This window comes from Canis lupus, chromosome 27 (genome assembly GCF_048164855.1).
Source record: "Canis lupus baileyi chromosome 27, mCanLup2.hap1, whole genome shotgun sequence".
In the NCBI taxonomy this organism is placed as follows: Eukaryota; Metazoa; Chordata; class Mammalia; order Carnivora; family Canidae; genus Canis; species Canis lupus.
The window spans coordinates 25179409-25201227 of record NC_132864.1 but is presented as its reverse complement, the minus strand read 5'-3'; the positions used below and the strand labels follow the sequence as shown (position 1 = coordinate 25201227).

The 21819-nt window shown below is 47.7% G+C and overlaps 1 protein-coding gene and 2 long non-coding RNA genes across 9 annotated transcripts in view; 1 reads left to right on the top strand and 2 right to left on the bottom strand.

Annotated features, from left to right (window-relative positions):
• WSCD2 (WSC domain containing 2) overlaps positions 1–21819 on the top strand; it is a 119261-nt gene that overhangs the window by 15721 nt on the left and 81721 nt on the right. The window contains exon 1 of one of the 6 annotated variants that reach the window (XM_072802974.1): positions 3798–3821. The exons of the other annotated variants lie outside the window; for them this stretch is intronic. The gene's annotated coding sequence lies outside the window, so the exon portion shown is untranslated. Of the gene's footprint in view, positions 1–3797; positions 3822–21819 lie in introns of those variants that run through there. 6 annotated transcript variants of the gene reach the window in all.
• LOC140619503 (uncharacterized) lies at positions 7896–9618 on the bottom strand. The gene is made up of 3 exons (XR_012019381.1): positions 8799–9618; positions 8544–8658; positions 7896–8370 (listed from the first exon to the last, which is right to left on the bottom strand). It is a non-coding gene; the product is annotated as an uncharacterized lncRNA (long non-coding RNA).
• LOC140619502 (uncharacterized) lies at positions 9908–17326 on the bottom strand. 2 transcript variants are annotated; one of them, XR_012019380.1, is made up of 4 exons: positions 17190–17326; positions 16458–16506; positions 11325–11408; positions 9908–11000 (listed from the first exon to the last, which is right to left on the bottom strand). It is a non-coding gene; the product is annotated as an uncharacterized lncRNA (long non-coding RNA). The 2 variants fall into 2 exon arrangements; XR_012019379.1 differs by lacking the exon at positions 17190–17326 and having other exon boundaries at positions 16458–16627.

Here is a 21819-nt window from a genome sequence, read left to right as displayed (position 1 = left end):
TTGGAGCAGAATGCAGTGGGGTTGAGGTCTTCCAGGGCCTTCCAGAAGTCTGGCTGATGGTTTTGGATTATTAACTCCTTGATGAACTTCATCCATCCATTTAGGAAACATATGTAAATCTCTTACTCCCCATTCTATCAACAAATGAGAATTGGGCTTACCTTGGACTAGACTCTGTAAAGCCTCAATAATACAGTTTGAGCGATCAGCTGGGTTTGGTTTGTCTGGATTTTCCAGTCTAAGCATCTTGGGGACCCCTCAGTCCCAGGCAAACCTAGATGGTTGGCCCATGGTAAGAGAGATGCTTCTCATGCCCACTCTCACAGAGTTCATGGCCTGGTGGAGGAGGCAGGGAGTTACAAACCAGGAGATCAGTGTTTCAGTGGAGGAAGTAGAGGGTGGTGTGAAAGCCCAGAGGAGGCCCCTTACCCAGCAGAGGGTGTCTAGGAAGGCTTCCTGGAGGAGGTAACATCTAAACCGAAGCCTTCAAGAGGAACAGGGTCAGGCAGGAGTGAAAGGTGGGTGGGTGGGGGAGTGAAAGATGGGATTCTTGACAGGCGGGATAGGTGAGAGCCTGGTGTGTTGAAGAGGTAAATCAGGTGTGCTGTGGATCACTGAACAGCCGTTGGATGAATGAATGAGTGGGAGGTGGTGGCCTGAGCGAGTAGGGAAAGCAAGGATTGGGAAACAGTTAAGTAGTAGACTTGATCGATAAATAGAGCTGCCATCGTGTTTGTTACAGTGATGATCCTGGTGCTCTTCATAATCCTCTCCAGGGCTTGTACTCCTTCCATCATATAACAGAGGAGGGTCAGAGAGGTTAAATGATGTGAGTAAAAATCTCATGGTAATGGTGATGGAACCAGGCTCAAACTTGGGTCTTAGACACCATATTCAGAGTTTTTTCAAGCATCAGATACCCTCATAGGGCATTAACTGCCATTATTGAGCATTTGCTACGGGCCAGCCACTACGTTTTGGATGGATCACCTTATTAATGCCTCTGACAACATCATGGATTACTGTCATTATCCTGCTTTTACCAGTGGGGACTCTGAGGATCAGAGAGGTGGAGTGAGTTGCCTGGAGTCACACAGCCAGGGTGGAGTGGACCCATGTGATTCTGGAGTCTGAGGCTGACTTCTAAGCAGGGGACAAGGAGGCACAAGCCCTCCCCACCCCACTTCAGATAATAGCCTCACCCCTGAGAGTCTTTCCTTTGCCTTTTGTCTGCTGAGGACAAATGATCAAAGGGCTCCCACTGACACATTAATTATCAAGACTGCAGTTCCAAGCGTCCTGCTGGAGACCCTGTAAAATTCACCAGGCCCCCCAGCCGTGAGAAACCTCTCCCTCCTTAGCCTTGATCTCAATAAGCCCAGTGGTAGGGGTGGGGACTGGGCTGAATGGGACTAGGGGGTTACAGCATACGTGCAGGCGAGGTCAAGTCAGCAAAGCCCTGAGCAAATAGAGGGTCTTTTATTTCTTTTTTGGCCAAAGACGGTAGGACCCAATGTTGGCTTAATTCAGTACTGGGATGGAAGAAGATGATAACAATGGCTTTGCAGGTTTTGTTTTGTTTTTTAATTCCCCCAGATTTTAATCTCCTTCTCTCTCCCTCTCTGTGGAAGCTTTCCCAGGGTCCTGGAGTGGAAGCATGTAAGAGGCACCCACATTGCCTGAGCTTTTGCCAGCTAGCCCCCAAGCCATGTTCACAGCCCATTTTACAGATGGGGAAGCTGAGGTCCAGCCTTCCTGAGAGACAGATGGGTGCCCTCTGGAAGCCCAAGTATGTTGCATATCTCTTTGTATAGCCCCAGCTAGACGGTGTTTCCATTTATGTATCCTCCCCGTTAGGCTGTACATTCCTTATGTGGAAATGCAGCGAACAAGTACTTATTAGTCACCTACTGTGTGCCAGGGACTGTCCTCAGTACTTTACGTGGATGGTGACCTGTCCTGAGTGTGGCCAGGCCAGGCATATACTCTGAGCAGACCTCCCTGAGCTCTGAAAGAAAAGCCCCTTTGTTGGAGCCACAAACCAGCCTTCCAGTGTAGCCGCTAGAAGTTTGCAGCGTGGCCCTCCGTCCCCACCTTTCAAGCCCTCCTTTGACCTGTGTTCAAGGGATAGCTGTACACATAACCTAACATTTGCCATCTGAGCCATTTTTAAGCATATAGTTCAGTGGTATTAAAACAGATGACCTTGAACAATTCTGAGGTTGGGGTACTGACCCCCTTGCAATATTTTTTTTATTTTTTTAATTTAAATTCAATTTTTTTTGGGATCCCTGGGTGGCGCAGCGGTTTGGCGCCTGCCTTTGGCCCAGGGCGCGATCCTGGAGACCCGGGATCGAATCCCACGTCGGGCTCCCGGTGCATGGAGCCTGCTTCTCCCTCTGCCTATGTCTCTGCCTCTCTCTCTCTCTCTGTGACTATCATAAATAAATTAAATTAAAAAAAAATAAAATTCAATTCAATTTTTTTTAAGATTTTGTTTATTCATGAGAGACACACAGAGAGAAGCAGAGACATAGGCAGAGGGAGAAGCAGGCTACTTGCAGGAGCCTGACGTGGGACTCAATCCCTGGATCCTGGGATCACACCCTGAGCCAAAGGCAGACCCTCAACCACTGAACCACCCAGATGTCCCTGCAATAAATTCCTTTAAAAATTTATTTATTTTAGAGAGAAAGTGTGGGGGGAGGAACAGAGGGAGAGAGACAAGCAGACTCCACACTGAGTTCAGAGCCTGATGTGGGGCTCCATCCCAAACCACCAAGACCATGACTTGAGCCAAAATTAACAGTTGGATGCTCAGCCGACTGAGCCACCCAGGTGCCCCTTTTAACTGGAATTCTTAATGATTAAAAGTCAACAGCTGGTTAGCACATACTTTGTGTGTTATGTATATCATATACGGTAATCTTCCAATAAAATGAGCTAGAGGAAAAAATTGTTAATAATGAAATCATTGGGAAAAGAAAGTACGTATATATACCGTATTGTGTATTGTATTGAAAAAAAATTCTATGGATTTACGAAACTGTGTTGTTCAGGGATCAACTGTACATTTGTAATGTACCATCACTGCCATCCAGCTCCAGAACTCTTTTCTGAGAGGTTCTTGCTCAGAGGTGGATGAACCAAGATCATCTCTGTTGGGAGGGACTTGCCCAGGTATGCAGCCAGTTGGAACCAAATTCCGGGGTCACATCCAGGCCTCCCTGTGCCTGGCAGGCCCTCCTGGGTGTCTCTCCCAGACACCTCCCACAATGCCTTGGAACCCTGGGCACCATGTGCATCCCGAGTGACCCTGTGGCCTCTGGGGACTCCCCAGGACTCACCCAGTTCCCTTCCTAATCTCTGAGAGTTTTGGAGAGGAAAACCTACTCCATAGACTAATGGCCAGTTAACTGCTCTCTTTGGCCAGATAACACTTCTCTTTTTCTTTTCTTTTTTTTTTTTTTCTAGAAATTTTGTCTGTTTCCCCTGAGGTCTGACCAGCACTTTCTGATAGTTCCCATCCCTCTGTCGCCACCCTCCCCCTGCCCACACTGGGGCCTGACTGGGAGAGCTGCTCAGTGATAAGAGGGCCGCAGATTCCCTTTCCCGGGTGGCGCTGGCCTCCTGGACCCATCTCAAGGCGTCTGGGAGCTTTGGTTTCCCCCGACAATGAGGGCATTGAGCTGGACTCGCCCATCCTGGGATGCTCAGAGGCAGAAACCAGAGGAATAGCCGGGAGGAGAAAGAGAGGAAACAGAACCCGGCAAAACTGCCCATTCCAAAGGCCATGCGCTGGGAGAAGGAGGCCTTGCCAGGTCAGATTTCAGAGATTTTTTTTTTTTTTTTTTTTTTTTTTTTTTTAGGAAGTGCCTCTGCATGGCTTGTTTTCTCCACTGCTGGGCTGATAGGGCACAGTGCCCAAGGAGGAGCAGAGTCAGAGGCCCCATTCAGACCAGCCGAGGCAAGGGTCCAGCCCGTGCAGGGCGGCATGGGGGCCGGGGAACAAGGGCTCTGTGTTTCTGGGCACAGGGCTGGGGAGCACATGCTTCCCGGCTCCAGCCCGCACTGGACGCAATTAGAAATCCATGGTGTGGCTGGAGGAGCACGGGCTTGGGCAGCACCAGGGCTGTGTGATCTAGGTGTGCGCGAGTTTCCTCGGTGAGCTGCGTTTGGGATGAAGAGTTCTGGATGGCCAGGCCTGCCCTGGGGTAAAAATGATTCCATCTCAGGAACCTGGAGGGGGAGGAGGGGGCTTGGGCTTTCTTCCCCTGGAGACAACGAAAAGCCCAGGGAAGGGGTGGCAACTCTAATGCCCTTAGGTGCGAGGCAGGTGAGGTGAAGGCCGGTTTGTGGCAGACCTGGCAGTGCGGGGATCCTGTGCCACGTCCGATGGCTCTGTTTCCTACGGCCGATCAGAGAACTAGGTTCAGATGCCAGCTCTTCCACCTGCTGGCTAGACAGCCTCAGGCAAGCAGTTTAATCTTGTGCCTCAGTTTCCCTACCTCGAACTTTGGGTCAGTGCCAGCACTTGGGAGGGTTAAACCATTTAACACACAAAAGCACTTAGCACAGTGCTGGTTAATTTTCTCAAATTTTAGGATAAGCGGGGACAGGGTCCCTGGGTGGTTCAGTCAGTTAAGCATCTGCCTTTGGCTCAGGTCATGATTCCGGGGTCCTGGGATTGAGCCCCACGTTGGGCTCCCTGCTCAGTGGGAACCATGCTTTTCCTTCTCCCTCTGCTGCTCCCTCTGCTTGTGCTCTCTCTCTCTCTCTCTCAAATAAAGAAATAAAATCTTAAAAAAACAAACAGGAGCTTGGGTTTGTATTCAAGAGCTCCAGATCATTAACTGTTAGTAATGAATTCAAATAGAAAAATAGGTAGAAAAAAGAAGAAAGAAAGAAAAGAAAGAAAGAAAGAAGAAAGAAAGAAAAGAAAAAGAAAGAAAGAAAGAAAGAGAAAGAAAGAAAGAAAGAAAGAAAGAAAGAAAGAAAGAAAGAAAGGTAGGTAGATAGAGTTTGTCCTCTGGCTGTCTGCAGCTGACGGCCTGCAGGCCACCCTGGCGAACTGTGGCCAGGGGTTTTGGACAGACCTAGGCTCCAGCACTGGCTCTTCCCTTGCCTGGTTCTGGAGCCTGGACAAGTGACTTAATTTGTCTCTGCCATGTTCCCATTGTCTGGGGCATCAGTCGCGAGCTTAGCAGAAGTGATCACTCACTCACGTTGGGCAGTGGGTGAGAGTTTAATGGGGGGGGGGGGCGCGATGTGGGGAAATCACAAGGGGTGGGGAAGCACTCCAGAGTTAGTAGCAGAGGGAGCTATTCTGAGTAGTGACGGGAAGTCAGCTGTGTAGAAAGGATCACCTACTGGAGCTGGAGTCTTCAGTAGAGGGGCTCAGCCCGTCCTCGTGGCCCCACAGACAGAGAGAGAGAGAGAGAGAGAGATGCTGGAGGAAGGAGTGCCCTGGTCATTCGCAACCCACCGTCTCCCCTCCTGCTCTCCTACTAATCATCGTCAAGGGGAAGCCAAAGAACCAGAGGGCCTGTGGATGTGGTCCATGCAGACCACTCCCCAGGCAGAGATCCTGGCAGAGAAGGGAGAAGACAGGTGATGTCCTTGGCAGCCTCAGTTCTGGAAGGCTTTCCTTGGTCTAGGGGAAGTGCGATGCCCGACACATGGTGGTAGCAAGAGCTTGAAGGTACTCCTGTTGTCACGAAGGAGGGAAGACTGGTGCACTTCAGGGGGGAGCAGATGGCCCCCCACCCCCGGTGTTGGAAGGTGTATTTCCTATTGTGGCCGTAACAAATTACCACCAACTCGATGCCTTAGAGCAGCATACGTTTATTCCCTTACAGTTCTGAAGGTCAGAAGGCCAAAATGGGTCTCACTAGGTTAAAATCAAGATGTTGGCAGGGCAGGTGCCTTTGGGGGGCTCTCGGAGGAGGTCATTTCCTCACCCATTCCTGCTTCTAGAAGCTGCCCACGTTCCTTAGTGCATGATCCCTTTCCATCTTGAAAACCAATAATTGATCATGATGCTCTGTGTCTGCTTCTGTTGTCGTATCTGCGTCCCTGACTCTGACTTTCATGCTTCCCTCTTCTGAGGACCTTTATGATGACATCTGCCTGCTGGATGATCTAAGATAACCTCCCTAACCTCAAGACCCTTAATTTAATCCATTTGCAATGTGCCTTTAGCCCTTGAGGTAACAGGGTCACAGGTTCTGGGGATTAGGACATCTTTGAGGGCCACTGTTCTGCCCACGACTAAAGGGTTCTAGAAGCTTCTCAGATGGAAAATATATTCCCACTGCCATGCTCAGAAATCCCAAATCTCCTCCATTAGTGTCTCTTTTTTGGACTAATGATGTCCTCAAACTCCAATACTTCTTAATCTGCCCTCAAGAATTTTCCCAGAGCTGCACATTTGTCTTTAAATGGATCTTATATCCACTCACTATTTTGCTCCGTGTCATCCTTAAGTGACAGTACATGTAAAGTCGAAGTCTGATGCTCAATTCTAATTTTTCTAACAATTCCCATTAAAACAATTACATAATTCTCAGCACTTCAAGGACAGTTGGTATGTGAGCCACCTAAAAGTGCCTCGTGGAGTACTATGAGTATATGTATACCGCACAGTGGGGAACTCTGGATCACCATATTAAAAGCAAATGTGTTGCCCGAATGGCAAATATACCCTGAATCCCATCCTGCTGGCTGCACTGTGATTGCATTAGGCAGGGTTCTTCTTAGAATGTGTGTGTGTGTGTGTGTGTGTGTATGTGTGTATGTGTGTATATATATATCCACATATATATGTACATGACAGAGGCAGAAACACTGAGAAATTTAATGTAAGAAATTGGCTCACGCCATTATGGAAGCCGAGAAGTCCCCCAATTTGCGATGGGCAAGCTGGAGACCCAGGAGAGCCCACGGTGTAAGTTCCAGTCTGAGTCCGAGTCTGAAGGCAGAAGAAACCAGGGGGCGAGTGAATGCACCTGTCCTCCACCTTTGTGTTCTACTGTTGCCTTCAAAGGATGGGCTGAGACCCACCCACCCTGGGGAGGGCAATCTGTTTTCCTCCATCTACCAATTCAAGTGTTTATCTCACCCCCATAGACACCCCCAGGGTAACGTTTGACCAAATGTCTGGGCACCCTATGGCTGGGTCAAGTTGACCCGTAAAATTAGCCATCACAGGGACGTTGTGAAAAGAACTCAAGAGTGGGGAGTGAAGGGACCTGGGTTTGGGTTCTGGGTCTACTCTGAATCATTGGGCAAGTCTCATTCCATTCCAGGGAGTGTCCGTTTCCTCATCTGTGTGATGGGGATCATTCCTCAGGTTCTCTCTAGTTCAGACATGTAAAGCTTCTGCTGTTAGCTGCTTGGTATCTTAATTATGAGAGAGCAGAGTGTGGGGCAGGCCAGCTTTGACCTGGACAGCTAGTGTAGAGGTTATTCAGAGGCACCGTAGGGAGCCACCCCATTCCAGGGCCAGCATGTTGTTCCTGGCCCTCAGCTCGCACCATAGGCACACATCCATCATGGCTCGTAGCAGGGAGACCCAGCTTTATTCAGCCTTGTGGCCATCACACCAGCCTTGGAATAGGCAGGCAACATATTTACAACTTGTTGAAAGACCAGTTGACTGGCATGACAGTTCCAAGAGGTCAGCACTGACTGGAAGCCCCCAGAAAACTCAGTGGTGAGCATGTAGCCTCTGTGAATCCGACGGACCTGGGTTCACATCCCAGAGCCACCACCGAGGAGCTGCCTGGCCTTGGGCAAGTTACTTCACCTGAGCCTCGGTGTTCTGATGTACAGTAAGGATGCCAATAGAAGCGAGTTCCTAAGTGTGTGCTGAAATTTTTAAAAAGTCTATTTTATTTATTTATTTGACAGCAAGAGAGTACAAGCCAGGGGGAGGAGCGGAGGGAGAGGGAGAAGCAGGCTTCCTGTGACGCAGGGGCTCAATCCCAGGACCCCAGTATCCTGACCCGAGCTGAAGGCAGCTGCTTAACTAACTGAGCCACCCAGGCGTCCCCGTGTGCTGAGATTTACATGAGATAATCTACACAGAGCACCCAGCCCAGCACCTGGCACATAGTTCGTGCTGTAGAAATAACAACTAAAACTGCTATTATTACCCTTGCCACCCACGTTGTCTGGGGAAGATGTTGATGATCCGATGAGAGCCCGCGCCTCTCCTGGGCCACACGGGGTAAGTGGGGAACTTCTGTGGAGACTCTGTATGTAAGGAGGCACGTTGGGGTCTCCGAAATTTGTGCCGATCCCCCCATCATTCTGCACCAACAGCTTCTCGCTGCAGCTCAAATAGTGTTCGGATGTAATATTCTGAAACTGTATTTAAGACGGTTCTTAAATGCCTGCCAAAACTAAAAATCCCCCGTGAACAAAAAATATCATTGTTAATTGGCTCTATGTTGCACGAATAGATTGGGGATGGAGAGGAAACGGAGGCAGTAGATTCAGATCGTCACAAAGAGGAGGAAGGCTGTGTGCTGGGTACATACCTCGCTCTGCTGCTTATGACGCGGTGACTCAGGACAGCCACTTAGTGTCTCTGAACTGTTGGCCCCTCTATGCAACGGGTCACTCCCACATTGCCCAGTTGGGCTAGCTTGGTACCTAGTAAACGCAACCAACAGTAGCTGTTAGAGTGCTCAAACAATACTGGTGAAGCGGTTGGCACACAGTAGGGAGCTCCTAAGTGGTGGCTCTGGGATTTGAACCCAGGTCTGTCTGATTCACAGAACCCATATGCTCACCGCCGAGTTTTCTAGGGGCTTCTGATCCCACGAAGGGCTTTTCTGGAAGCGTTGACCTCTTGGGACTGTCATGCTTTTTGTTCCATCAATTGGTCTTTCAACAACTGGCTGACTATTGGTTAGTTTCCCTGTAAACCGGACCCAGTAGCAGAGGGATCAGTGGATGAATTTTAGTTGGATTTGAGCAATGCCTTTCCAAGAATGGGTTGAAATCCACCCCATCTGTATATCTCAAGAACCAGCACATTTAAGAGTCAGGTTTGACAAAACGTTGCGTTCCAATGAGGCGGACAGGTGTGGGTGGCGGGTATCAAGGAATCGGTTGAAGCCAACAAATTCAGGTTTACCAGAAATACCAACTTTCTTAAATCTCTGTTAAGCGAATTCAAGTTAGATGTGGAGTCTCTACTGACTTGCAAGGAACCTAATTTTCATCCTTGCTGGGGCTCCTTCACCGAAGGTGGGTAGATATCCCCCAGGGACTTACCCTGTCCACCTGTCACCACCAAAGCATGCACTCATCTTGCAGGTTTTCTCCAAATCTGGAAACTTGGCCAATTTCTGAGCCAGCCCTGGAGACGGGAGGGGACCTGTGCCCAGATTGCTATTTCTGGTATCAGGGGTCTCCCCACTTTCCTCTGGCACTGCTGTGACTTTGCAGATGGGCAGTTGTTAAGATTGGATGAGAGCCCCCCATCCCCAAGATATTTCACTTTTGCTTGCTGGGTTTGTGTGCTTATTTGCTTAATTAATAGACTTTATGTAGGAGTAGGGATTTTTAGGCTTATAGAAAAATTGACCAGGCAGTACAGAGTTCCCATATACCCTTTCAACCCTGCTCCCCCCACACCCCTGCCCTGGGCTTCCTCTGATAAATATCTTACATTAGTGTGCTTATTTGTTACAGCTGATGAGCCAATACTGGTACGTTGCTATTATCTAAAGTCCATAGTTTATGTTAGAGTTCACTGCGTGTTGTACATCCCGTGGGTTTTGACAAGTGTGTAATGACCTGTATCCACCATTACTGTCTCATACAGAATAGCTTCATGCCCTAAAAATCCGCTGTGTTCCCTCCCTCCCCCCATCCCCTAGCAACCACTGATCTTTTTACTATCTCCATAGGCTTGCCGTTTCTGTGTTGTTTAAATTAATTAGTTTAGCTTCCAAGATGAAAAAAAAAAGCAGAATACTTTACATAAAAACCCAGATGTCCAATAGCTCGTGAAGAATTGGGGTATCCTCAGTAACTTCAGGCTGGAGCTGAATACAAGTAGCTGCCCTCTCAGAAGGGAATGAGTGGCCCTCCTGTTCTTTCCTCCGTGTCCTCGTACGTGTGGTCCCTCTCCTTTTGGTGGCCCATCTCGGCATTTGAGTTTGCCATCCTGCCCTGGCCCCCTATGGAAGACCAGAACATCCTCTGGTTTGTGGGTGGCTTCTGTTCTGCCCTGCAAATGCATCCCTGAGGCCAGGTCTTGCAACAGCCTGGACACCTGCTTGAAATTGGAAAGAGAAGAACTAGGGAAGTAAAACACAAATTTATTCCCCTGGAAATTATCTTGTAACCTGTGGGAGGCTCATCTGAAGCCATGCAAATACCCAGCTGAGGCCAGAACCAAATTGGCCAACATCCTACACTCAGCAGATTGGTGTATTGGTTTTTTTTTTTTCTGTGTTCTCTGTACAACCTGAAACGGCTGGTTGTCTGGGGCTGTGGACTCTGGTGTGGGCTTTGCACAGTCCTTTAGTGGTGGCCACCGCACTGGGTCAATTATTTATGCTAATGCTGCAATTCAACCTACTGACCTGCTTTCCTGGAGTGTGTTGGGGAACTGGACACCCAGAGATTAAGTTGCCCCAGGGAGTGGCAGGTGGGAGAGTGGAGGTGGTGGGTGCCTGGGGAGACTCTGGAAGCATCAAGGCCAGAGCGTCTCTGAGACACAGAGATGAAGACAGCCTTTTAACCCAGTTTTACTTTGGAGGAAAACCTGCATTTCTGAGCAGTGAAATGTGGGTTGGCGTGATGGGAGTGTGTTCCCTTCTCTCCCCACAGCAAGGCCCTCTGTGATCCTTATGCTCTGAGCCTCCAGGACAGGTCGAGGAGTGGTCAAAAGAGCACTTGATGTAGAGTCCAGTGTCTGCTCCCTTTGTGCTGTCATCTTAGCTAAATTGCTTTGTCTCTTTGAGTCTTCATATCTGTCTCTGGATGGAAAAAAAGAAGGTGGCAATACTGTGTCAGGGGAGCGTAAATGGGGTTGTCATATCTCAGGGGGTCTTCCGTCTCCTGCCGCAGGCCTGCATCCCTCCCCACAGCACTGACGTTCTGCTCCTCTCCCTCCATGTTCATTCAATCCACAGATATTTACTGAGCATGTACTGTATGCCAGGCACTGTCCTAGGCTCCAAGGACACAGTGGTGAACAAGATAGACCCTGTCCCTGGCCTTGGAGTGTCTCATCAGTGACCTTCTCAGTGTCTTTATCCTCACTTCGAAGTACCCTGACCCGGGCCACCCCTGTTTCTTGCCTGGATTCCTGGAACATTCTCCTCACTGCAGCCAGAGTTTTTCCTGAATTGCAGATCTGATGAATCCAGGGCTCCCTGCTGCCCCTAGAATAAAATGGAAACTTACAGTCTTCTTAGTCTCCTTTCTGTCCCTGCAACTGATGGATTCCCCCCCACACCTCTGAATGTTTGCCTTTGCTGTCTCCCTCCACTTGGTTTCCTGTTCTTAATATGATATTGTCTTCTTTTCAGGTGTCGCTCTTGGCACCTTATTGTCCAGCCAGCCCTCCTTAGCCCTCTCTGTTTACCCATCACAGCCCTGATGAGAATAATAGCCAACACACACACTGTGCTTTCTGTGTATCAGACTCTGTGTCCATTTTACAGATGAGAGAAGCAAGGTACAGAGAGGAAAATGTCTTTGCTGGGCTCCCACAATATTTCAGTCACCTCTGGCCATTCCATCACGAGTCCCTTGGAGCAGAGACTCTGTCTTGCTTGTCTTTGCATCTGCAGCACACAGGCCGCGGCACACAGTAGGTGCTCAGTAAACTCTCCTTATAGGATGAATGACTGTATTGATAAACAAATGAGCTCATCATGGTCAAAGCCCTACTTGAATTGCTTGGGACTGCCTGCTCTAAGGGGTTCTTATAATTCCACTTGGACTGTGAGTTGGTTCAGCCAAGGGGAGGAATCCCGTCTCCTTGCTCCAGAGAGGCCCTGGCTGCCACTGAAGCATCTCTCGCCAGGGAATGTGGGTGTGGGAGGAAGGTCCTTGCCATCATTTGTTTTCCTCAGACTATTTTGCAATATAGACTGCCTCTGGCAGGCAGTGGAGTCCAGAGATATGATATCGTTGGGGAGATCTCTGCCTACAGGGACTCCTAAGGTTTCCCCTTTGCACTGAGACACAGGGAGTTTGCTTGGCGGTGGCTCTGCTGGGGCCTAATGGGGGTATCAGACGCGGGTATGGCAGCGTAAGAACCGCAGCTCATTACAACCTCATCGTTAATTTAGGAGCTTGCTGGACCAGGCGTGAGGGTTACTGGGTCTTTGGAGGCTGCTGAGCGTTAGGCTGTTTTCAGGACCCCGAGTGAAAATGAACCACTGCGAATTCTGCAGGAGGATGGCTGGTAGGGCAGGCAGGGGAGAGAGGGATGTTGGAAGGACGCTCTTCAGAGCCTGAGGTCTGGCATGCACACAGCTTGCTTTAAATCCTTTCCTGGTTATGCTGTAGCTAGAGATGATGTGATATGATGTGTAATACAATATTCTCCACTTTATTATTAATACTATGCTATCTGTGCTATACTGTCTACACTACACTGCACTATTTATGCTAAACTTTAGTATGCTGTATGCTATCCCATCAGTGCTATCCTATCTGTGCTATACCATGTTACACTATCCTATTATATTATACTGTACTAAACTATTTATATTATACTATATACTATACTACCTGTACTGTACTATCCTATCCATACCATATACTGAACCATCTGTACTATGCAGTATGCTACCTTTACTGTACTCTCTCTGCTGTGCTCTCTATTCTATAGTGTACCGTCTATACTGTTCTATACGACCTGTACTGTTTTTTTTTTAAAGATTTATTTATTTATTTATTTATGATAGAGAGAGAGAGAGAGAGAGAGAGGCAGAGACACAGCAGGAGGGAGAAGCAGGCTCCATGCCAGAGCCCGATGCGGGACTCGATCCTGGGACTCCAGGATCGTGCCCTGGGCCAAAGGCAGGCGCTAAACCGCTGAGCCGACCTGTCCTGTTCTATGCCATCTGTGCCACACTATTGATACTAAACTATCCATACTATACTATATATTATACTATCTATACTATACTGTATTATCTATTCTATACTATGCTATACTGTACTATACTGTGTGTACTATGCCATGTAATAAACCCAGGATTTTTCAAAAACAGAATGGTAAAGTGATCACACAAACTTGGGAGGTAGATGTCCGGTTTCAAATCCCAGGTCTGCCCCCTGATGAGCTGTGCGATCCTCAGCTTTGTCCCATTGCCTCTCTGAGCCTGAGTCTCCCCATCTGTAAAATGGAAATATTATTTCCAATCTACCTTGGTAGAGCCGTTGTAGGAAAATGTCAGAATGCATTTTGGGGCTGTGACAGGCTGTGTTGTGTTGTGCCCCACCCCCCAAATTCATAAATTGAAATCCGAACCCCTCAGTAACCTCAGAATGTGACTTTATTTGGAAAAGGTTCATTGTAGATATAATCCATTAAATGAGGACGAGGTCATACTGGGGTAGGGTGGGTCCTAATCCACTATGAGTAGTGTTCATAAAAAGAGGACTTTTGGACACGGACACACATACAGGCAGGACGCCATGTGGATGTGAAGGCAGAGGTTGGGGTGGTGCTTCTATACTCCAAGGAATGCTAAAGATTGCCAGCAGTCCACCAGAAGCTGGGCTTGGAACCGGCGAGAGGCATGGAAAAGATTTTCCCTCACAGCCTCAGAAGGAACCGGCCCTGATCTTGGATTTCTAGCCTCAGAACTGTGAGAGAATAAGTCCATGTTGGGGAAGCCACCCAGTCCGTGGTAATTTGTCAGCAGCCCTAGCAAATGAATCCAGGGCCCTTAGCACAGAGCCTGGCTCAGAGTGAGAGCCCACTGCAATAACGGTGCCTGCCGTTGCTACTATTACTAGTATGTTCTGCAGTGCAGTTCCTGTGCAGCTCACTGCAGATCAAGGACTGGTCAGAGCTAGGAGATGGCCCCTTACCAGTGAGGCTGTGTGACTTAGGTAAGTCACTTTCCCTCTCTGGGCCTCTCAGTTCCCTAACGTGTAAAGTGGATGCTCTACGTGATTAGAATAATGGGACTGCTTGCATGCAGAGTGCACTCCGGCTCTCCCTGGGCCCTGTCTTCCCAAGACTCTCCAGTGACCCCTATCATTGCTGCCTTCCACATTTGATAGATGAGGACACTGATGCTTACAGAGGGAAGAAGTTACCTGCCCAAGGTCATGCTGAGGCCAAGTGGGGTCAGACACAGACTGTCCATGCTATGTCCTTTGGCCATGGAGCTCTGGTGAGGGCCGTAAAGAGAGAGGATGATCTCCGATTCCCTCCAGGGGTGAAGATGGGATTGGCCCTGTTTCTGTCATTTCCTCCTTTGGGCTTATCCTGTGTCTCCCTCGCAGCCCCCATTACTCCCCAAGCTCTTGGAGTCCTGTCCATTCACTGGGGAAGAGAAGGTGGTGGGTAGGGTGCAGGGGGAGTCACAGATCCCTCTTCAGATTCACACATGAAATAATCACCTGGATTCACCTTGCAAAGGGAATGGGGGGAACTTCAGCCCTTCTAACCCATTTCGCACACAGATAAGAGCCACATCTTTGGTCCCCAGGCTCACGAAGCTTTCTCATTCCAACTTTATGAACGTGCCCTGCACGTGTATGAACCAAGTTCTGCTTTTTTGAGGAAAGAAAAAGAAAAGCTATTTTGTTCTGCGCCTGGGCATCTGTGTCCCCCAAAGTACCAAGGAAATTCCACTTCTGATAAACAATAGGCACCCACCAGAAAAGCTAAGATGTGTATTCCCTGCTAGGGGAGGAATTCGGCTCAGACCCTCCCCCCAGCATTCTGAAGAACACATTCCATCCATTTTCTGGAAGGGCTGGGAGCTAGTCCTTCCCTTCCCTATCCCCAGATAAGCTCTGCCCAGACTCAGGGACTTCAGTAACATTTCTAAAGAATTCTAGAGTCAGACAGGCTGGAGAGATAAGTGCCCAGACCTTAGTAGGTGGCTTTTTTTTTTTTCATCAATACCATTCATTCATTACACAGCAAAAACCATCAACAAAATGAAAAGGCAACCTACTGAATGGGAGAATATATTTGCAAATGACCTCTCTAATAAAGGGTTAATACCTAAGATATATGAAGAACGCATCCAACTCAACACCAAAAAACCCCAAATAATCAGATTTAAAAAACGGGCAGAGGAACTAAAAAAGACATTCTTACAAAGAAGACAACCAGGCAGCCAACAGACACATAAAAAGACGCTCAACATCACTCATCATCAGGGAAATGCAAATCAAAACCACAATGAGATCACCTTACATCAGAATGGCTCATATCAAGAAAACAAGACATATCCAGTGTTGGCGAGGATGCAGAGAAAGAGAGAACCTTGTGCACGTTGGTGGGAATGTAAATTGGTGTAGCCACTGTGGAAAACAGTATGGAGGTTCCTTAAATAAATTGCAGCTGGAGATACCATAGAATCCAGGAATTCCACTACTGGGCATCTACCCAAAGAAAATGGAAACACCCATTTGAAAAAATATATGCACCCCTGTGTTTATTGCAGCATATTTAAAATCGCCAAGATATGGAAGCAAACGTAAGTGTCCATCAATAGGTGAACGGAAAAAAAAAATAGGTGAACGGATAAAGAAAATGTGGCATGCGTGCGTGCACACACACGTGTACACACATACGCGCGCACACCACAGTGGAATATTTTCAGCCATTAAAAAAGACTGAGATCTTCCCATATGCAACACGGATGGACCTACAGGTCCATAAGGTCTAGATGGACCTTATTAGGCTAAGTGAAGTCAGCGGGAGAAAGACAAATACTATGTGATTCACTTCCGTGTGAAATTTAAACTCTTTTAAAAAAAGATTTTATGTATTCATGACAGATACAGAGAGAGAGGCAGAAATATAGAGAAGCAGGCTCCCTGTGGAGAGCCTGATGTGGAACTTGATCTCAGGACCCTGGGATCATGCCCTGAGTCGAAGGCAGATGCTCAACCACTGAGCCACCCGGGCATCCCTACGTGCGGAATTTAAACAACAAAACAAAATGAAAAACAGAGACACACTCATAAGTACGGAGATGAGACTGGCAGTTGCCAGAGGGGGGGTGGGCGGGGGGTTGAGGGAAATAGGTAAAGGGTACTAAGGCACACAAACTTGAATTATAAACGGAGTCACAGAGATGAAGAGTTACAGCACAGGAAATACAGCCAGTGAAACCATAATACCGTTGTATGGTGACAGATGGTGACTACATTTACCGCGGTTGAGTATTGAGAAAAAAAAAATTCATTCATTGAACATCACTGAAGATACACAGGCTACTTACCAGGCGCTTCCAGTGAACCGGACTCCATGCCAACTGCTTCCCTCATCACCTCTTCTCCCGGCAACCCAAGGGAAGTGTAGTCATGTCCAATTGTATAGGCAGGCAGATGCCCCAAAGAACATGAAGATAATAAGTGGTAGGACAGGCAACTGAACCCAGATGGGTCTGACCCTATTCCAAAATCTATGCTCTTAAAAAGTCTATGCTGTTCTAAATGAAGTCAACTGAATAAGGCATGCCCCCTCCCCCACCCCCACCTGCCAACCAGTCCATGTTCTGGTCTCTTGAGCCCATGAATAGGCTACATGACATGGTAAAAGGGACTTTGCAGAGGTGATTAGGTTAAGGATCTCGAGATGGGGACATTATCCCGGATTATCTGGAAGGGCCCAATGTCCTCTTAAGGGTCCTTAGAAGAGGGGGGTGGATTGGGGGGCGGTCAAAGTCAGGGAAGGAGATGCAATGACATTTGCCAGAGGCCAGACAGATGGCAGGAAGGGACCACGAGCCAAGGACTGCAGGTGCCCCTCTGGGGGCTGGGAAGCAAGGAAGCAAATTCTCCCCTAGAGCCTCCAGAGGAACCAGCCCCGCTGCCCGATGCCTTGATTTTAGATTTCTGATCACCAGAACGCTAATAGAATAAATGTGTTGTTTGAAGCTGTTGTTTGTTACTGCGGTGATAGGAAATGAATTCACTAAGCAGAGAGAGAGAAAAAAATAAAAGGTACTAACTACAAGCATAAAGGATGTCTTGAGAGCTCGTGAATGTAGGCGCGCGGTTTCCCAGCTGTATTAGATGATTGAATGATACATGGTGACATTAATGCTGGCCTGTGGGACACCCCAGTGGGCTCACGGTCTTCTTCCAGCCCCTGGGCCCAGTGAAGGAGCAGTTGGCATTCCCATTGTGATCTAAGTCTTTCATTTTTTTTTGATTTATTTATTCACAAGAGACACAGAGAGAGGCAGAGGGAGAACCAGGCTCCCTAAGGGAAGCCTGAGGCAGGACTCGATCCCAGGACCCTGGGATCAAGACCTGACCTGAAGACAGACGCTCAACCACTGAGTCACCCAGGCGCCCCTCTTTCATTCTTTTAGTGTTTAACCCTTGACTTTCGGTGGGGGACAAAGGGGGGGGGAGATTGGGAACTTCGTATGGAGGTACAACCTGCATACAGTAAAAGTAAAATGTTGATACATGTTACAAATCTTATAGAACTGTATCAGCATCACCAAGGTCAGGATGAAGAATATTCTCATCACCCAGGAAGTTCTTTGGCACCCCTTCCTAACTGATACCCTTCAAGGGTGACCCGTCTCTCTGATTTCTGTCACCAGAGATTACTTTGCCTGTCCTTGAACTTCATATAAATAGCATCACGTGGTGTCTGTTCTCTTGCACACGCTCCCTTAGCTCCACATTATGTCTGTGAGATTTACCCATGTTGTTCCATGTTATCAGCAGTTCAAGTTTGTCTGCTTTCCTGTTGAAGGACAGGTGGGGTGTTTCTCCAGCTTGGGGCCATAATGAACAGGTCCGCTAGGAATGTTCTTGCACAAATCTTGTGGTCGATAGAAGCACTTATTTCTCCTAGGTGTGTGCCTGGCAGTGGCTTTGTGGATCATAGGGCAGGTGGGTGTTTAGCTTCAGTAGATACCCTGGTTCTCAGGGGCACCTGGATGGCTCAGTGGTTGAGCATCTGCCTTTGGCTCAGGTCATGATCCTGGAGTCCTGGGATTGAGTCCTGCATCAGGCTCCCCACAGGGAGCCCGCTTCTCCCTCTGCCTGTGCCTCTGCCTCTCTCTCTGTGTCTCTTATGAATAAAGAAATAAAATCTTAAAAAAAAAAATCTCTGTCCTGGAGGGAGTCTCAGGAATGCCTTCTCTGCTCACATCAGCTTTGTTTTAAGAATGTCCATTTTCTATCTCTGGAAACTGGTATTATGCTGGTAATGGGGATTATGAGACCAGGAACTAGGATTATGCGACAAGGAGGTGCAAGGGTCCCTCTCTTCCTGGCCAGAAAAGCATCATCTGACCTGGTGGTTTAGGGTGGGTAGGACATGGGTGCAAGTGGAGAGAAAGGGGGTGGGGACCACTCTCCTTTTCACTCAGGGTGATTCTTTCTATGTTGGAGACCTCTCTACCCCATTTGGTGAGTTGGTAAGGCGGACGTTTGGGGTCAGCTGAATGTGTGGTGATTCCTCCTAAAGTTACCAGCACACCACCTTTGAGATTTTTTGCCACATCTGCATGCCTTTCTTTGGATTGATTTATCTTTTTTTTTTTTTACTAAAAACTACTTATTGAAGGAGTTAACTTACCTGCAAATATGAAATCAATAGGACTTTCCCTAAGCAGAGGTTAACCACTACAAACGCTATAAAAGCAAAACAAAGTTGATCAATTCTGGGCAGATACTGTTGCCAGCCTGGGGCCATACCCCTGAGGCTTCCCTGTGTCTTCACTGCAGATTGGTGAATATCAGGGAGGCAAAGCATTAAAGAATTATTAGCGCCGAAGTGAGGCTCTGTTTTTGATGTAATCAGATACATTGAAAGAAAAAAAGGAATAACTTTCTCACTTTGTGATTGTTACATAGTGCTGGAATCTTCTCTCACGCCCAGGCCGGGGTCCACACTGGGCCTGGTGAACACTGGAGAAACACTGGAGTCCCGGAAAGTGGTCTCTGTTTGGATCCTACACCAGCTCTGTAATATTGAATCAGTGACTTCACCTCTCAACTGCCTCATTTGTGCAACGGGAGCATCACGACTTCTGACTCGGAGGCCTGTGGGTTCCCATTGAGTGACCCTGGTCTTGGTGTTATCACGATGTTGGACATCTCATGAATCTTGTGGCTGGCAGCGGGAATGAGCACCCAGGACAGCCCAGCATTACAATTCTCTTAGGGCCCTTGTGCTGAAGCAAAGTCACCTGTTCGCTTCAGCAAAGTCCTCTGCCATTCTGGGGGAGTGTTTACTGCCCTTGGGATCCTGCCAAGGTTAAATGGAGAATACAGTCCTGGTGAAATTCACATTTGTCATTTGTTCACAGGCACAGGCATTAAATCCCATCCACTGGAGGGTAAACAGGACCTCCGCATGCACCTGCTATCAGGGAGGTTGTGATGTTGGGAGGGGGTGTCCCTATCAGACCCATCTAGGGTTCCAAGCCCAGTTCCACTGTCTACTCACTCTCTGCCTTGGGTAGCCACTTCTCTCTGGGTCTCAGTTTGCTCTTCTGCAAATGGAAATATTCACCCCTACCTCATCAAGAGATAAGAATTACCAGATTAGGGGTACCTGGGTGGCTCCGGGGTTGAGTGCCTGCCTTTGGCTCGTAATCCCAGGGCCCTGGGATAGAGTCCTGCATCAGGCTCCCTGCAAGGAGCCTGCTTCTCTCTCTGCCTATGTCTCTGCCTCTGTCTCTCATGAATAAATAAATTTAAAAAAAAAAAGAATGACCAGATAAGATAATGTACAAAATATAACAGCCAGATATTTAAGAGACAAACTATTATAATTATTCTTTCTCAAGGAAACCATGGGTTGCATTTAAATTCTCTGCAGAGCCTCTTCTGCCTCTTGGACTTCTGATCATCCCAAATCTTTGTTTTAGAAAGCTCTCCCTTTCTATTGTAATTCTATCCTAGATTTCTGCTTCCCACAGCCTAGACCACAGATTTTCACAAACCTGGGTGGAAATTCTGCAAACAGCTCTGACTCAGGTAAGACTTTATAATGTAGGAGTGGCAAAAACACAACTCAGATGACTTACTAAGAAAAGAGTAATTTATTTTGGCTCATTGACACCAAAATCAACAAGTATGTTTCTATGCTTCAGGTGTGGCTTGATCCAGGCTCAAACAAAGACCATCAGATCTTAGTTTCTTTGTTTCTCTACCTTTCCCTAGTCTTTGGCTTTCTGATAGTAACAAGATGTCCTTGGGAGCCCAAGATCACTTCTACTAGATGCTGAATCCACTGGGAACCAGGACCTCTGCCACCCAGTCTTGTTGGTTCTAATTAGATTACTTGCCTGTTTCTGAACCAGCCAGTGGTAAAAAAAAAAAAAAAAAAAAGTGGGAGATGGGCCATGATGATTGGCTTCAGCCAGTACAGGACCCATTTTTGGAGCTGAATCTAGAGTTAGCCCTACTCAAACGACACCGGTTGGAAGTTGATGCTGGAAGAAGAGAGTGTGGGGTAGAAAAGGATGCTGGGATGGGTTGCAATCAGCCAGCATCTTGACACTTTTCTGAAACAAAGCAATGAGAGATTTTCTGTTAGGGATCTAGCAATGCAGTAGGATTGAAGGAACATCTCTCTCTCTCTCATTCCCAGTGCTGTGTGGCCTGAAAATAACAAGGTTGGAGCCAGAGTGATGAATGGGGCAAGATTGACTCGGCACTAATTTTGCCTCGAAGCTGTAGCTATTTTGGGTCCCTGCTGAGCCCTGGTTTAGCTTAGCTGGTTAGAGCAGGGCTCATGAGGTCAAGGGTATAAAAAGGGAGCAAAAACATGGGACTGAAGCAGAAGTCTTGGGGCCTAATCATACTCTGGTACTTTTGACTCGGAGCCTTCAGGTCAGTGATCTACCCTCCCTGGGCTAGCATCTCCCCATCTCTTCCAGCTCTCCTTTCCTTCTGACCCCACCTCCTTCACATCTTGGGTCACTGCCAGATTTATCCCAGGACTGGGTTGGTTGCCCCTCTGTGTGCTTCCAGAGCCTTAGGCTTTTGGGTGGAAGTCCCATTTCTCCCAGCTTCTCAATGAATGAGTTGGGGTAAATCTGTCAACCACATAGTGCCTCAGTTTTCTCATCTGTCAAGTGGGGATAATGAGAGTGGTACCCATCTTGGGGTTGGTGCCATAATGAACTTGTGTAATTTATGTAATAAACATTTAGGAGCTGGTCTCAGTAAACACTAGTTTAAAATAGTAATGATTCTAGGGCACTGGGGTAGCTCAGTTGGTTAAGCATCTGACTCTTGATTTCAGCTCAGGTCATGATCTCAGTGTCATGAGATCGAGCCCCATGTTGGGCTCCCTGTTCAGTTGGGAGTCTGCTTAAGATTCTCCCTCTAACTCTCCCTCTCCCCCTCCCCTTGCTCACACTCACACATTCTCTCACTCAAATAAATAAAATCTTTAAAAAATAATTAAAAATAGAGATGATTTTGACATCCAGGGGAAATATTAAGTAAGGAAATCAAGCTCTAGTCTCCTATCATGTAAGATACGTGAAACTGGGGTTTTATATCATTCTCTCCTCTCCCTTATTACCTAGCATCCTTTCTGGCATATAGTATGTGCTCAATAAAACTTGTGGACTATAAATGCCCCAGGTTCCATATTCT